This window comes from Ornithorhynchus anatinus, chromosome X1 (assembly GCF_004115215.2).
Source record: "Ornithorhynchus anatinus isolate Pmale09 chromosome X1, mOrnAna1.pri.v4, whole genome shotgun sequence".
NCBI lineage: Eukaryota > Metazoa > Chordata > Mammalia > Monotremata > Ornithorhynchidae > Ornithorhynchus > Ornithorhynchus anatinus.
The window spans coordinates 100,514,811-100,529,454 of record NC_041749.1 but is presented as its reverse complement, the minus strand read 5'-3'; the positions used below and the strand labels follow the sequence as shown (position 1 = coordinate 100,529,454).

General features: G+C 42.3%; 1 non-coding gene across 1 annotated transcript; it reads left to right on the top strand.

Moving 5' to 3' along the window:
* Positions 1-4,686: 4,686 nt before the first annotated feature.
* Positions 4,687-4,824, top strand: LOC114807014. Its single transcript, XR_003755067.1, has one exon. It is a non-coding gene; the product is annotated as a small nucleolar RNA SNORA7 (small nucleolar RNA).
* Positions 4,825-14,644: the final 9,820 nt, after the last annotated feature.

Genomic DNA, 14,644 nt, shown 5'->3' with positions numbered 1-14,644 from the left:
TGAGACTTGAAATGAGATGTTCAAATTTATCCTCATGGTTCACATGATTGCAACCACTTCTCAGGTAATAAAAAGTGAAAAATGTTAAGCATTATCTAATGTCTAGAAAACAGATCAATATGATAGGGCAGCAGTTTAAGGAAAGGGACAGTTCTCTTAGCCATCTAACCTATTCCCTGGTGGAGGCTGGTGGCAGGTCCTATAAAGAGAATGTGGAAATACTATAATTTGACATCCTATTTGTTTAAAGAGCTGCCTGCCTGCTCCTCACTGAATTTTCTATCTTTATAGTTCTAAAAAGCAAACAGTTACCTCAAGCTTGCCATTTAATTAATTAATCCCATGAAAACTTCTTTCTCAAAGCCCTTTATGGTCATTGAAAACTTGCTGGGCTGTGTGTCTTAAAATTAAGTCCAGTCAGTATGGAGATTTCAAATTCAGAGGTGAATTTATATAAAGCAAACACTTCAAGATTCTCCATCAGTGGCTCCTTTGATTTATCTATTTATCTGCTCTTTTGTACTGCTACACCCCAGTACATACACTTCACTTTCCTTTACCTGACCTAACTATCCATCACTCCCAACTCTCTGACCCATTACTCACCACCTCTTCCTCTGCTGCGACCAACTCCAACCTGGAATGTCTTTCTTCCTCAGCTTCACTAAAACACAGCTTTTATCCTCCCCTCCTCACCTACAGCCCAGTCTATTTTACAGAAGAGGGCAGTTAGCTATGATTCTACCTTGCACTTACTTTTTATCTCAGGTTACAAACCATTTGGTTTGATACCTAGTTTCTTGGTTCCCATTCTGAGAATAGTGGATAAAGCATAGGTCTGGGAGTCAGAAGGTCATGGGTTCTAATCCCAGCTCTGCCACCTGCCTGTTGTGTGACCTTGGGCAAGTCACTTCACTTCTCTGCACCTCAGATACCTCATCTGTAAAATGGGTCTTGAGACTGTGAGCCCCACAGGGGACAGGGATTGTGTCCAATTTGATTTGCTTTTATCTGCCCCAGCACTTAGTACAGTGCCTGGCACATAATAAGCATTTAATAAATACCATAATTATTATTACTATGTAACATTTTAGGTGCCAGGGGAAGGTATGAGAAAAGTATTACTCCATTTCCATTCCACTTCACAACTTTGTACATTTCCAGTTCCTGTCAATTTTATACATTTCCAATTCCTGTTATCTTCTTTGCAAATAATCCAAAATTGCTCCTGCTTCCATGATGTTAGCTGTAAAGAGGGAGGCACTGCAGTTAAATTGGGGGACCTAGCAGATGCTAGGCAGGCAGGCAGACTGCTTCAGGCAATACCCTTGACAATTACAAGTGATGATTTCTCCAGATGTATTATTCCAATGTCACCTCACATAATAACTTTTATGACCTCTTGGCTACATCTTCCAAATGACATAAGGTCATTGATCAAAGGAAATCACACCAGCATTTTTATTCATCTCTGTGGGTTCTGCCTCCCTTGTTATTAGAAGACACTGACTGTAACGGAATGGGGTAAACCCAATGTTTGTTGGAAGAAAACTCACATAATAAATATCTGCAACCTTATTTTCAAGTCAGTGAAAGGAGATTGGAATTCTGCTTGATTGACAACTGCTGCCTGGGCCTGCTGATGCTCATCTCCTCTGTTTTGGTTTTAGTTGATATTGATTTGTAAGAATTTGTAATTGATATTTGCGTTCTGGCTGTTAAACCCAAGGTGGGGAAGTAGAAATGGATTTTGTCTTCCTTTCCTCTGGGTTATTCTTTACACTGAGGTTATAAACAAGAGTTCTAGCTCTGCTTTTCCCTCTATTTAGCTTTTTCAATTGGGTATGGCCTTTGTTTTCTCAGAATGGCACTGGGAGAGAGATAATACTGAGGCTGGGTTAAAACCCGCAAAATCAACTGAGCACTGACAGAAAGTTTTCCTGGATGGACTTGGAGTGAAACAAGTGCTAAATGCTTCCAAAAATTACATATTTTTAGTTCCTGGGGCCATCATTGTTAGAATGAACTCGAAGAGCAAAATTTCCCCAATATAGGTCAAAATCCAAATTTTCAACTGCTTGCTCTTCTCTCCCACCACTGACCCCTCACTCACACTTTTATTCCAGCCTAGAACTACTCCTGCCCACTAATCTGCTGGAACACAGCTCTCCCAATCTTCAAAGTCTTCGTAAAATCCCACCTCCTGCAGGAAGACTACCCCAATTAATTCACAACACCTCAGTTGTGTCATCTCAGCAGCAACTCTTAAGTAGTAGTAGGGGTATTCACCTCACCCTCAGCTCCACAACACTAATGTACATATCTAAATATTATATTTTATAAATCATTTATTTATATCAATGTTTGTTTCCTCTTCCAGACTGTAAGCTCCTTGTGGGCAGGGAAGGTGCCTACAAACTCTGTTGTATTACACTCTCCCAACTGCTTAGTACAATGCTATGCACATAGTAAGATCTCAATAAAACTTTATATTCAAAATCTCAATGAATCTTTTGAGATTGAGTAAGATCTCAATAAATAAATTGAGAAGCAGCATGGCTCAGTGGAAAAAGCCCAGGCTTGGGAGTCAGAGGTCATGGGTTCTAATCCCGCCTCCACCGCTTGTCAGCTATGTGACTTTGGGCAAGTCACTTAACTTCTCTGGGCCTCAGGTACCTCATCTGTAAAATGGGGATTAAGACTGTGAGCCCCATGCAGGACAACCTGATTACCTTGTATTCCCCCCCCCCACCCAGTGCTTAGAACAGTGCTTGGGAACATAGTAAGCACTTAACAAATGCCATCATTATTATTATTATTAATAAATACTTTTGATTGATTGGTGGTAGTAGTAGTAATATTTATTTAGCACTGGGAAAGAATACACAGGTGGAAATATGACATGGGCCCTTAACAATTTGGTATTTATTCATATCTTCAGTACATATATACCTAAGTATATTTATTTTTAAAATTATTATTGATTATTTATTCAGCTATTTCATCCTAACTACTATCTATTCTTCTTCCTGCTCTCACTATTTGCAAACATTTATCTCTCTATGTCCCCATTTGATTGTAAGATCCTTGAGGGAGGTGTCTTGCTTTTGTTGTTCTCTCCCAATTGCTTAGTTTAGCATTTTGCATGTAGTGGGCATTCAATAAAAAAAAAAAAAAGATTGATTCTAAAATCCCTCCAAGAAAATGTGCCTTCTCCATGAATACTCAGCCATTTTCTTCAATTATTTGTGCCCATATGGCTTTGACTTTCAAGACTGTGGAGTTTTATCACTTTTCTTTGTTTTTCACATCTGTCACCTTGGCAGCCATTCAATATATCTACCCAAGGTAAATAAGGGAGGATAAAAAACATTGAAGGAAATGGCTGGTTCAATCTGAAAGACCTTCATAACGTTTTATATTTTATCATCTAAATTTTAGGAAGATCTGACACTTGTAATTTTTGTCAAGGCAGAACTCAAAAGCAGTGGGCTGAGCAGAGGCAGACATTATGCTTTTTAACCCCTGGCAACAGGTGATAAATAATTGAGTGAGCAGTGAGTGTCCTGAGTTGCCCTTTGGCAAACTCCACCAGGCCAAACCTGGTCAGTTGAATGTCGCTTGTTTAGCCTCTCTCAGATGGTGACAAACAAATGAGCTTTCCCACCATAGGGCCCTGACTCCCCACACTCACTCCAGTCAATCAAAAAAAAATGTTATTGAACACTTGTTATATGCAGAGCACTGTATTAAGCATTTGGAAGAGTGCAATAGAATTCTTGCCCTTAAAGACCTTTCAATCTAACAGGAGAGTCAGACACCAAAATAAATTACAGGTAGGAGGAGGGTGTGAGTAAGTGGTTGGAGGGTGGGAGAAGATAATGAGGCATGGGTAGGTTGGCTTGAGATGAATAAAGAGTGTGATCTAGGGAGTAGTGGGAGAAGAATGAATTAGTAAAGGGGAGACAGCCGATTTAGTGCCTTAAAATTAATTGTCAGGAGTTACTGTTTGATGCAGAGGGGACTAGGCAACCATTGGAAACTTTTGAATTCTGGGGAAACATGAGCAAGTGATAATCTGGCCATCAAAGTGATGTATCCCACAAATCATGTAAGCACAGGCCTGGGAGACAGAGGACATGGGATCTAATCCCAGTTCCACTGCTTGTCTGCTGTGTCCCCTTGGGCAAGTCACTTTACATCTCTGGCTTCAGCTCCCTCATCTGCAAAATAGGGATTCAATATCTGTTCCTCCTACTTAGACTGTGAGCTCCATGTGGGACAGGGACATGTCCAACCTGATTAACTTGTATCTACCCCAGTGCTTTGTACAGTGCTTGGCATGTGGTAAATACTTAAAAAAACACAATTATTATTATTATTTATTGCATCCCTAACCCCAGAGTTAGGATCTGGGAAAGGGACTTTTTTGGGGAAGCACTGGGGGCTATGATAAGGTTTAGCTCCTGGGTGCTCGGGGATTGGAATAGTAGAAATATGTGGTAGTAGTAAAGACATATATTGAGTATCCACTTGGTACAGTGTACTGTACTAGGTACTTGGGAAGTACAGAATAAAGAAGTGATGCTTCCTTAGCCACAAAGAGCCTATATTCTAGTGGGGGTGAAAAACATAAAAATGTTTACAATTCAAATGCTCAAAATAAATAAGACTAAATGTATGTAGGCCCTCTCAGGGTCACACCTGGAGAGTTTCCAGTACTCTACCAGTCTCGGCTACAGGAGGGAGAGTCAAGGAGAGGCCGACCCTTTTCATTCCTAGCTTGTGCAGTGGCTGGCGAGTGGAAGGCAATCTGCTACAAGTGAAAACTCACCCATGCTTGGGTGGCAGCGGCTTTGGAGACAGTCGAGGGAAGAGACTCGAGTTTACTGTGTGGAAGGTGGCAATGGTAAACAACTGTTGAATTTTTACCAAGAAAACTCTATAGAGAAGCAGCATGGCTCAGTGGAAAAAGCCCAGGCTTGGGAGTCAGAGGTCATGGGTTCTAATCCCGGCTCCACCACTTGCCAGCTGTGTGACTTTGGGCAAGTCACTTAACTTCTCTGTGCCTCAGTTACCTCATCTGTAAAATGGGGATTAAAACTGTGAGCCCCACTTGGGACAACCTGATTACCTTGTATCCCCCCAGCTCTTAGAATAGTGCTTTGCATATAGTAAGTGCTTAACAAATACCATTATCATCATCATCATCATCATCATACACTACCAGAATGATTTCAAATGGAGAGCGGGGTGTTCTGGGAGAGATGTGTCCGTGGTGTCACTATGGGTCAGAAACAACTAGATGACATAAGACAAGACAAATATGCAAGTGCTTAACAAATACCATTGTTATTATATGTGCATGGCTCAGGGTCCTGGAAAATTATTCAGGGAAAATTTGTTGTAGGAAGTGAGACTTGACTGTGGGAAAAACTGTGGTATGTCTGATGTGGAGAGGGAAGCGGTTCTGGCATAATGGATAGAGCAAGGGCCTGGAAGTCAGAAGGTTCTAATTCTGTTTCCTATACTTGCCTGCTGTGTAACCTTGGGCAAGTCACTTTACTTCTCTGTGCCTCAGTTACCTCATCTGTAAAATGTGGATTGAGAGTGTGAGCCCCACATGGGACAGGGACTGTGTCCAACCCGGTTTGCTTGTATCTACCCCAGCACTTAGTACAGTGCCTGGCAGGAAGTAAACACCTAACAAACACCACTATTAGCATTATTATTACTATTATTATTATTCCAAGCCAAGGGAATGGCATGAGTGAGGGGAAGAAAGCAAGAGATTTCACAAGCTACAGCTAGAAGATTAGCTTGGGATGAATAAAAACAGCAAGTTGGAGAATAACAAGTACAAAGAGAAGAAAGATAAGGTAGGGACAGATGGGGGAGAGCCCGAGGAGCTTTTGTTTGATGAAAAGAGACACAGGGAACCAGTGGAGGGTTTTGAGGAGATGAGAGCTGTGGTCCAAGTGGTGCTTCAGGAAGATGATCTATGCAGCACCATGGAGTATAGATTGGAGTATAGGAGGCTGGAGGCTAGATGACCAGCAGGGAGGCTGCTGCAAAAGTCTAGTTGAGGCAAACAGATAGCAATTTGGGTAGGGAGGAAGGGCCCAGTCTGAAAGACATTGGGGAGGAAAATCAGCAGAATTTGGCAGTAGACAATGTAGTAAAGACTCAAGGAAGACTTTAAAGTTGTGGACTTCTGGGTTGGGGAGCTTGGTAGTGGTATTGTTCACTCAGGTGGGAAAAACAGGGAAAGTAGTGGAGTTAGAGAAATATCAATCAATCCATCAATGGTTTTATTGAGCACTTACTAAGTGCTGAGCTCTGTACTAAACACTTGGTAGCATACAATACATCAGAATTAGCAGATACATTCCCTGCACATATTGAGCTTACTGTCTAGAGGAAAGCTAAGGAGTTCTATTTTAGACATGTTAAGTTTGAGATGCTGGCAAGATATCCAAGTGGAGATCTCCTGAAGGCATGTGAGATGTGGGATTGCAGATAAGATTAGAATTGGGAGATATCTATCATCAGCATAGACATGGTAGCTGAAGCCATATAAGTGGGTGAGTTACCCAAGAAAGTGAATACAATATAAGAAGAGTAGAAGAGCCAAAACAGGGCTTTGGGGTTGTGTACGGTTAGAAGCATGAGTCAGAGGAAAGCCCAGCAAACAACTCAGAATAAGAAATCATAGAGTTAGGAGGAGAGCCAGGCTAGTATTGTGTCAGCAGAACTGAGGCCTGAGAGAGTTTGGAGAAGGAAGGGGTGGTCCAAGGTGTCAAAAGCAGCAGAGAGATCAAGAATCAATCAATCAGTCAGTGTCCGTCGATGGTATTTACTGAGCTCCTCCTGATGCATAACATTGTACCACGTACTTGGGAAAGTACAATATAATAGAGTTTTGTAGATATGACCCCTGTCAACAAGGAGCTTACAGTTTACAGAGGGAGGAAGTCATTAAGGTAAATTAAAGATAAGGGTAGTAGTACAGTATATGGGTATGTATATAAATGTTGTGGGACAGGGGTGAATATCAAAATCCTTAAGAGGTACATGGCCAAGTGCTGAGGCAACAAAGAGGGGAGGATGCATGGGGGAATGAAGCCTTAGTCAGGGAAGGCATCTTGGAGGAGATGTGATTTTTAGGAAAGTTTTGAAGGTGGTGAAAGTGATGGACTCCCATATATGAGGGGCAGACAGTTCCAGGTGCAAGGTAAGAAGAGGACAAGGGGTCAGCAGTTGGCTAGATGAGATCAAGGTTCTGTGAGTAAATTGGCAATAGAGGAGTGGAGGGTATGGATTTAATTGTAGTCAGAGATCAGTGAGGTTGGGTAGGAGGGCAAGAGCTGAAGGATCAGAATGGAGTGGACTTCTTTGAACTTGGCTAGGATCTGGTTTCTAAACCAGATTCCTACATGTGTCTGCTGTATTACCCTGGGCAAGTCACTTGATATTTCTCTGCCTCATTTACTTCATCTGTAAAATGGGGATTAAGACTGTGAGCTCCATGTTTGACATGGGTTGTGTCCAACCTGATTTGCTTGTATCTACCCTAGTGCTTAGTACGGTGCCTGGCACATAGCAAACACTTAACACATACCATAAAAAAGGAGGTTACTGATGACCTAGGAGAGATCAGTCTCAGTGGAGTGAAGGGGCTGAAAGTCAGACTTCAGAAAATCCAAAAAGAGATTTGGTGGAGGGGAAAATAAGACAGCAGATGTAAGCAGCGTGACTCAGTGGAAAGAGCATGGGGTCAGAGGTCAGAGGTCATGGGTTCGAATCCCGGTTCTGTCACTTGTCAGCTGTGTGACTGTGGGCACGTCACAAATTCTCTGTGCCTCAGTTACCACATCTGTAAAATGGGGATTAAGACTCTGAGCCTCACATGGGACAACCTGATCATCCTGTATCTACCCCAGCACTTAGAACAGTGCTCAGCACATAGTAAGTGCTTAACAAATACCATTATTATTATTATTATTGTTATACAACCAGTTCTAGGACTTTGGTTAGGAATAAATGCAGGGAGATGGTGTGATAATTGGATAGAACCATGGAGTCAAAAGTGGACTTTATTAAAATGAAGAAGACTTGTGCCTGCTTGAAGACAGAGAGGAAGAAGCCTTTGGAGAATGAGAGGTTGAAGATGACAATAAGGGAGGGGAGGAAGGTAGCAGAGAATTATTTTTAGAAGGGGATAGGATCAGAGGCAGAGCAGATGGGAGATATTCTCTTGGGAGACAGCTGGGACCCAGGAGATAGATGAGAAAGTAGGAGTAGAATGTTGAGGGGGTGATGGGAAGACTTGGGGAAACTCATGCCTGATGACTTTGACTTTATTAACTGGTGAGCACGAGTGACTCCATTTTGTAACACAGAAGCCATTTTATGAGCTACCATCATTTGACCCCGTGAACAACAAATAGAAGGAGGAATTTGGGGAGGAACTGATAACATAGAAGAAGGACCTTGAGCAGGCACTGAACCATCTTGCTGTGGGGCAAAAGGAGAACTGCTGGAGGTACATGAGATAAGCTAACTTGCAAAACAGCCCACAGGGTGGGCGCGGTGGGAGGAGTAGCCATCCCCCCTGGTTTTGCCTGGTAAGGAGCTAGAATCAGCAGGCAAGTTGAAGCAGCAAATGAGGACCCACCACGACCCCTCTGAAACAACTGACACAAGTGACTGAAAGGGGAAGAGCCAGATTGTTGGGTCAGTCATTTCATATGGTTTCATGCCACGCCACATTGAACAACCGTGGAACAAAGGGGCCAAACAACTAAAGTAGGTGGTTGCCATCTGCTAAAGAATCCAACCCCGGGCAGCGGCAAAGACCACCTAAGTCGAGACACCGACGGCACGGCCGCCAAGTACCACCTAAAGACTTGCATCGGACAACGTGCTGCAAGCAGCCAGACTCCTTGAGCTCCTCTGATGAGGGACCATCTGCATGAATTTGGGAAAAACAGTCGGACAGGGTAGTTCTGTGTGTGTGTGTGTGTGTGTGTGTATGTGTAGGTATATGCATTTACCCCTTCAATTAGAAAGAAAATTGAATGAAGCTTTCCACTATGTACCTTGGTGATTTGGTTTTTACTGTGATTTGACTTGTCTTTGAGTGCCTGATGGGGTGAAATAGTACCAGGGACAGACTTATAGAATAAGTGCCTGACTGTGTGAGAGAAGCTCATGACACTAACAAAGTAGTTAACGAGGTTATTAGGGGCAGGGGATGGGGGAGGTTCTAGAGGGTTGGGTGCTTCAGGATGGACTTGAAAGTTTGGAAGACCTAGTTGGGGGTGTGTGAGTCAATGAGGGAGGGATAGTAGAATCGTTAAGCAGAAAATCGAGGTGAGTTAAAGCATGAAAGGGTGAGTCTGTAGTGGGAGAAGTTGGCCCAGAACTTGGAGTTCCACTAGCCGGGTCAGCCATACGTCTGCAGGAGCATAAGAACAGACTGTGGTAGTGATCCAGGGCTGTGGGTTGAAGAAGCATGAAAGAGGAAGGGATATGGGGACAAGGAAGCTGAGGTTCGTAGAGAGGGTGGGTTTGAGGGCCTGTACTTTCTCATTTAGGGATGGAAGGGATGGGAGTGACTCTAGGTGAGAGTAGATGGCTTGGGTGATGCAGAGTGAGTCTAGAGGATGGAGCCTACCAACTCTATTGTATTGCATTTTCCCAAGGTCTTAGTATAGTGCTCTGCACACAGGAAGCACACGATAAAAGTCATTGATTGATTATTATCCTCATTTTACCATTGAGGAAACTGAGACCCAATAAATTGAAGTTCCTGGCCACACTGCAGGATATTTTTCTCTTTGCCAGCCAATGGAGTGGATGTGGTCCAAAAGTGAGCTGTGTCTGACTTGCAATCTGTCGGTGTGCAGTTTAGGGTCATATCCTTGATATGGCTTTTTATGTATTTGACGAAGAGAGTATTAATAAAACAAATGCTGTTCAATGAGGTCTCATAGGTCTTCAAAGTGTCCTTTCTTCATCAGTAGTCTTATCTTTGTCCTTTTTCCTGCTGTTGGAGTGTAATTGTTCAGAATGCATAAAATGAAGCACTGTGCCAGGGACTTACATGCATTTGTCTTCCTATTTTGAGATCCTTTAGCTATATATAATCCCTGCCAGGGTCTTTTCTACATTTTACTTTGTGAGCCGCATTCAGTATTCAACGTCTGCCAAAATCACTTCAGGCACTGGTTCTGTAAACTCAGTGTGGGCAGGGAACGTGTCTACCAACTCTGTTAAACTGTTATATCGTACTCTCCCAAGTAGTTAGTACAGTTCTCTGCACACAGCAAGTACCCAATAAATATGATGGATTAATTGATTGATTGGCTTTTGGATGAGTGTGAGGTAGGTACCTTCTCGGACAGTATCTCGTCATCATTGGTTCATTGTGACTTTGGAGGAATAAACGTCACAACATAATTTTGTACTTATTCCATCCCTCTTGAGTCTACTTGTCATCCCTCTCAGTTTTCATCTTTCAGTGCCACTGGGATATTGTGTTTCAGATTTTTAATTCTTATGATTATTTTGCATCTGCTTTTTTCACCATTGCTCTGCACTTCGTTCTGAACTTTCCCTAACCCTTTTACTTCTGAATATCCTTGCAAAGCAATCTCTAGTCTTTATACATTTTTTTTTTGCCTGTGATGTTCTTATTCACCTTCTTACCATCATTTTCAGCATCTCCTCCATGATGTTTCATTTATTACCAGGCATCAGCTCCAGTTTTGGGTGGTTTGATGACTAGAAGTATTGTCTGGAATGCAAAAGCATTCTTTTCATGTATGTCACTACGAAATGAATTTGGTTCAGAGAGATTCCACTGGGGTATTTACCAAGTCCAATGAGGTTGAATTGTTTTATGACATACAGATGGTTAGTCTCAGGAATGATAACCAATAGGGCTCCTTGGACATTCCTCCATCTGTTTCTTAATTCCCACTGAAGAATTCCTAGTCATGATTTTTCTGACATATCACAGCAGTAAAGCTCCCATTTTACTATGGTTTATGTTTACTTTTTTGAAAAATTTTATCCACTTTATTATAGAAGCCTTCAAACTTCTGCATACTGAGTTGAACTGGACATATATAATGAAAAACCTCAGCTAGTGTGTATTCTCAGTTGGCTCCATGAAAATTGGTTGTTAAGTGAAAGACTCTAAACCCAATATGTTGTTGTCTTATGCTGTCGAATCATGAACACGCCGCTTCTATCTGCAATCATTCTGGTAGTGCATCCATAGAGTTTTCTTGGTAAAAATCTGGTAGTGGTTTACCATTGCCTACTTCCGCGCAGTAAACGAGTCTCTGCCCTTGACTCTCTCCCATGCCACTGCTTCCCAGCACAGGTGAGTTTTGTCTTGTAGCAGATTGCCTTCCACTCACTAGCCACTGCCCAAGCTAGGAATGGAATGGATATGCCTCTGCTTAATAATAATAATAATGTTGGCATTTGTTAAGTGCTTACTATGTACCAAGCACTGTTCTAATCGCTGGGGTAGATACAGGGTAATCAGGTTGTCCCACGTGAGTCTCACAGTCTTAATCCCCATTTTCCAGATGAGGTAACTGAGGCACCGAGAAGTGAAGTGACTTGCCCAAAGTCACACAGCTGACAGGTGGTGGAGCCAGGATTAGAACCCATGACCTCTGACTCCTAAGCTTGTGCTCTTTCCACTGAGCTACGCTGCTTCTTTACGCTGCTCTGCTTGACTCTCCTTCCTGTAGTTAAAGCTGGCAGAGTACTGGAAACTCTCCCACATTGTGACCCTGAGAGGGCAAACCAAGTACAGCTTCCCATTAAAAAATAATGTAAAGTGCATTAATGCAGTCCCACAATACATAATAACTTTCTGAAGCAATACAATACTACTTTCTATACTACGACTACTACTAATGTGCCTCAGTTCCCTCATCTGGAAAATGGGGATGAAGACTGTGAGCCCCACGTGGGACAACCTGATCACCTTGTATCCCTCAGCGCTTAGACCAGTGCTCTGCACAAAGTAAGCGCTTAACAAATACCAGCATTATTATTATTACTAGTAATAATGATTATTGCAGTATTTGTTATGCACTTTCTGCGTCTCAAACTCTCTACTGAGAGTTGGGGTAGATACCAGATAACACAGTCCCTGTCCTAGGTGGGGCTCCCAATCTAAGGGAGAGGAAGGACAGATATTTCATTTCCACTTTAACAGATAAAGAATCTGAGGCACAGAGAGGATAAGTGGCTTGTCGCTGGTCACACAATGGGCAAGTGGAGACAGGATTAGAAGTTAGGTTTTAAAATTAGTTTTTAGATATCAGTTTTCAAAGGGCTAAAAGCACAATAAATACAGTTATCCCTATTAACAGTTATGAGTCATGATTAGCATTTTATACTAATAAAATACTATGAATTGAAACAAGTAAATCATAAATAATGTACATAAAAAGCATAATTGTCCTCACCAAAAGCTTGGTATGCACTGATTTGATGCATACCCTAAACCTGAGTCCAGACAGTTCAGCATATCTAAGTGCCAGATTTAAGGTCTTCCATTCTTGGCTACTTGGAGTACCTGACTCTGCTCAAAGACCACGCTCCTACCCCCAGATTGTGACCTGCTGGGGTATATGCCCCTGTTGCTTCTCAGCAGATTGCTATTCTGATGCATTTGAGATTTGTTTTCAGACCATGATGTATCTATTTCAGCAGCAGCTGTGTGTATTGCTCAGCGAGCCCAGGTAAATCCCCCACACAGAATGCAGCTCAGGTGCTGTCTTGAAGTGCAAGATAACTATAAAGAATATTGTCATAAAAATTCAAAAGTGCTACTGTGGAAAAGAAGACCTTTCAATATACACCAGATTGTAAACTCCTTCAGGCCAGGGGTCATGTTTAAGAATTCTACTGTATTCTCCAAAATGCTTAGTACAGTGCTCAATAAATACTAGTGATTGATAATTTCAAGGCTTTGGCTAAGGATGAGTTTCACAACTCACTAACAGGAACATCACAACATCCTTCGCAATCCATCTGATGCTTCTGGCACTCTCTCTGTTACTCTTTGTGGTACCAAGGATAGTTGAATGTTGTCATTCCACTGGGACATTCATAGGATGGCCATTCACCCAGTTTCCTATTGAAAATTCTAATTTCCATCCTGTCTGTCCTTTGTCCAGTATGGATTTGGCACTAGAAGATTTCAGATCTGGTATTTTTATTTTCACTGTCCAGCTTTCCTCTAATGTGGCTCCTGCCACTGAGTTCCACTGCTTATAAGCAATGCCTAGTAACAGGGCCCTGGAAGGGAAATGTAAAAGCTGTGGAACGAGGTAGGAGCGTCCAGGGTCCCCCTGAAGAAACACTCTATGGTGGGGAAAATTGGCATATAGTCACCAAGTCATATCTCTTCCAAAAAGCCTTCTGAGACTAACCTCTCATTTCTCCATCCTTATTCACCCTCGTTCATTCCCTATGCATGAGTCTGTACCACTTCAGCACTTTTATATTCACCCCACTCCCAGCCCCACAGCAGTTATGTATGTATTCTTATACTTTGTCACTCCTTGTATCTGTAATTTGTTTTAATCTCTTTCTTCCCCACTAGATGGTAAACTCTCTGAGGGCAGGGATCACATCTCTTAACTCTATTATACTGTACTCTTAAAATCATTCAGTATGGTGTTGTGCATGTCATGGGTTCTAATTCCCGCTCCTCCACTTGTCTGCTGCTTGACCTTGGGTACGTCACTTCATTTCTCTGTGCCTCAGTTACCTCATCTGTAAAATGGGGATTAAGACAGGGAGCCCCATTAGACAAGCAGCACAGCCTAGTGGGTAGAGCACAGGCTTAAGAGTCAGCAGGTCATGGGTTCTAATAATAATAATGTTGGTATTTGTTAAGCGCTTACTATGTGCCGAGCACTGTTCTAAGCGCTGGGGTAGACACAAGGGAATCAGGTTGTCCCACGTGGGGCTCACAGTCTTAATCCCCATTTTACAGATGAGGTAACTGAGGCACCGAGAAGTGAAGTGACTTGCCCAAAGTCACACAGCTGACAAATGGCCAAGCCGAGATTTGAACCCATGACCTCTGACTCCAAAGCCCGTGCTCTAATCCTTACTCTGCCATTTGTCTGCTGTGTGACCATGGGCAAGTCACTTCTCTGTGCCTCAGTTACCTCATATGTAAAATGGGGATTGAGACTGTGAAACCCCATGTGGGACAGGGTACTGTGTCCAACCTGATTTGCTTGTATCCACCCCAGTTCTTAGTATAGTGCCTGGCACAGAGTAAGCGCTTAACAAATGCCATTATTATGTGGGATAGGGACTGTGTCCAACCTGATTACCTTGTATTTACTCCAGTGCTTAGAACATAGTAAGCACTTAACACATATAATAATGTTAATAATAATAATTAAGTGCTCAATGAATACTATTGATTGATTCCACAAAATGGTATGAATAATGTCATTATGTTTCACTGCATACCTGACATGTCTGACAGCATTTGTGTCACCACATCTCATATTTTTGACTGCTGTGAGAGACCACCGTAGCAATAAATTCTCAGGGTTTTCTTCTTTCATATATGTCAACAATGTGT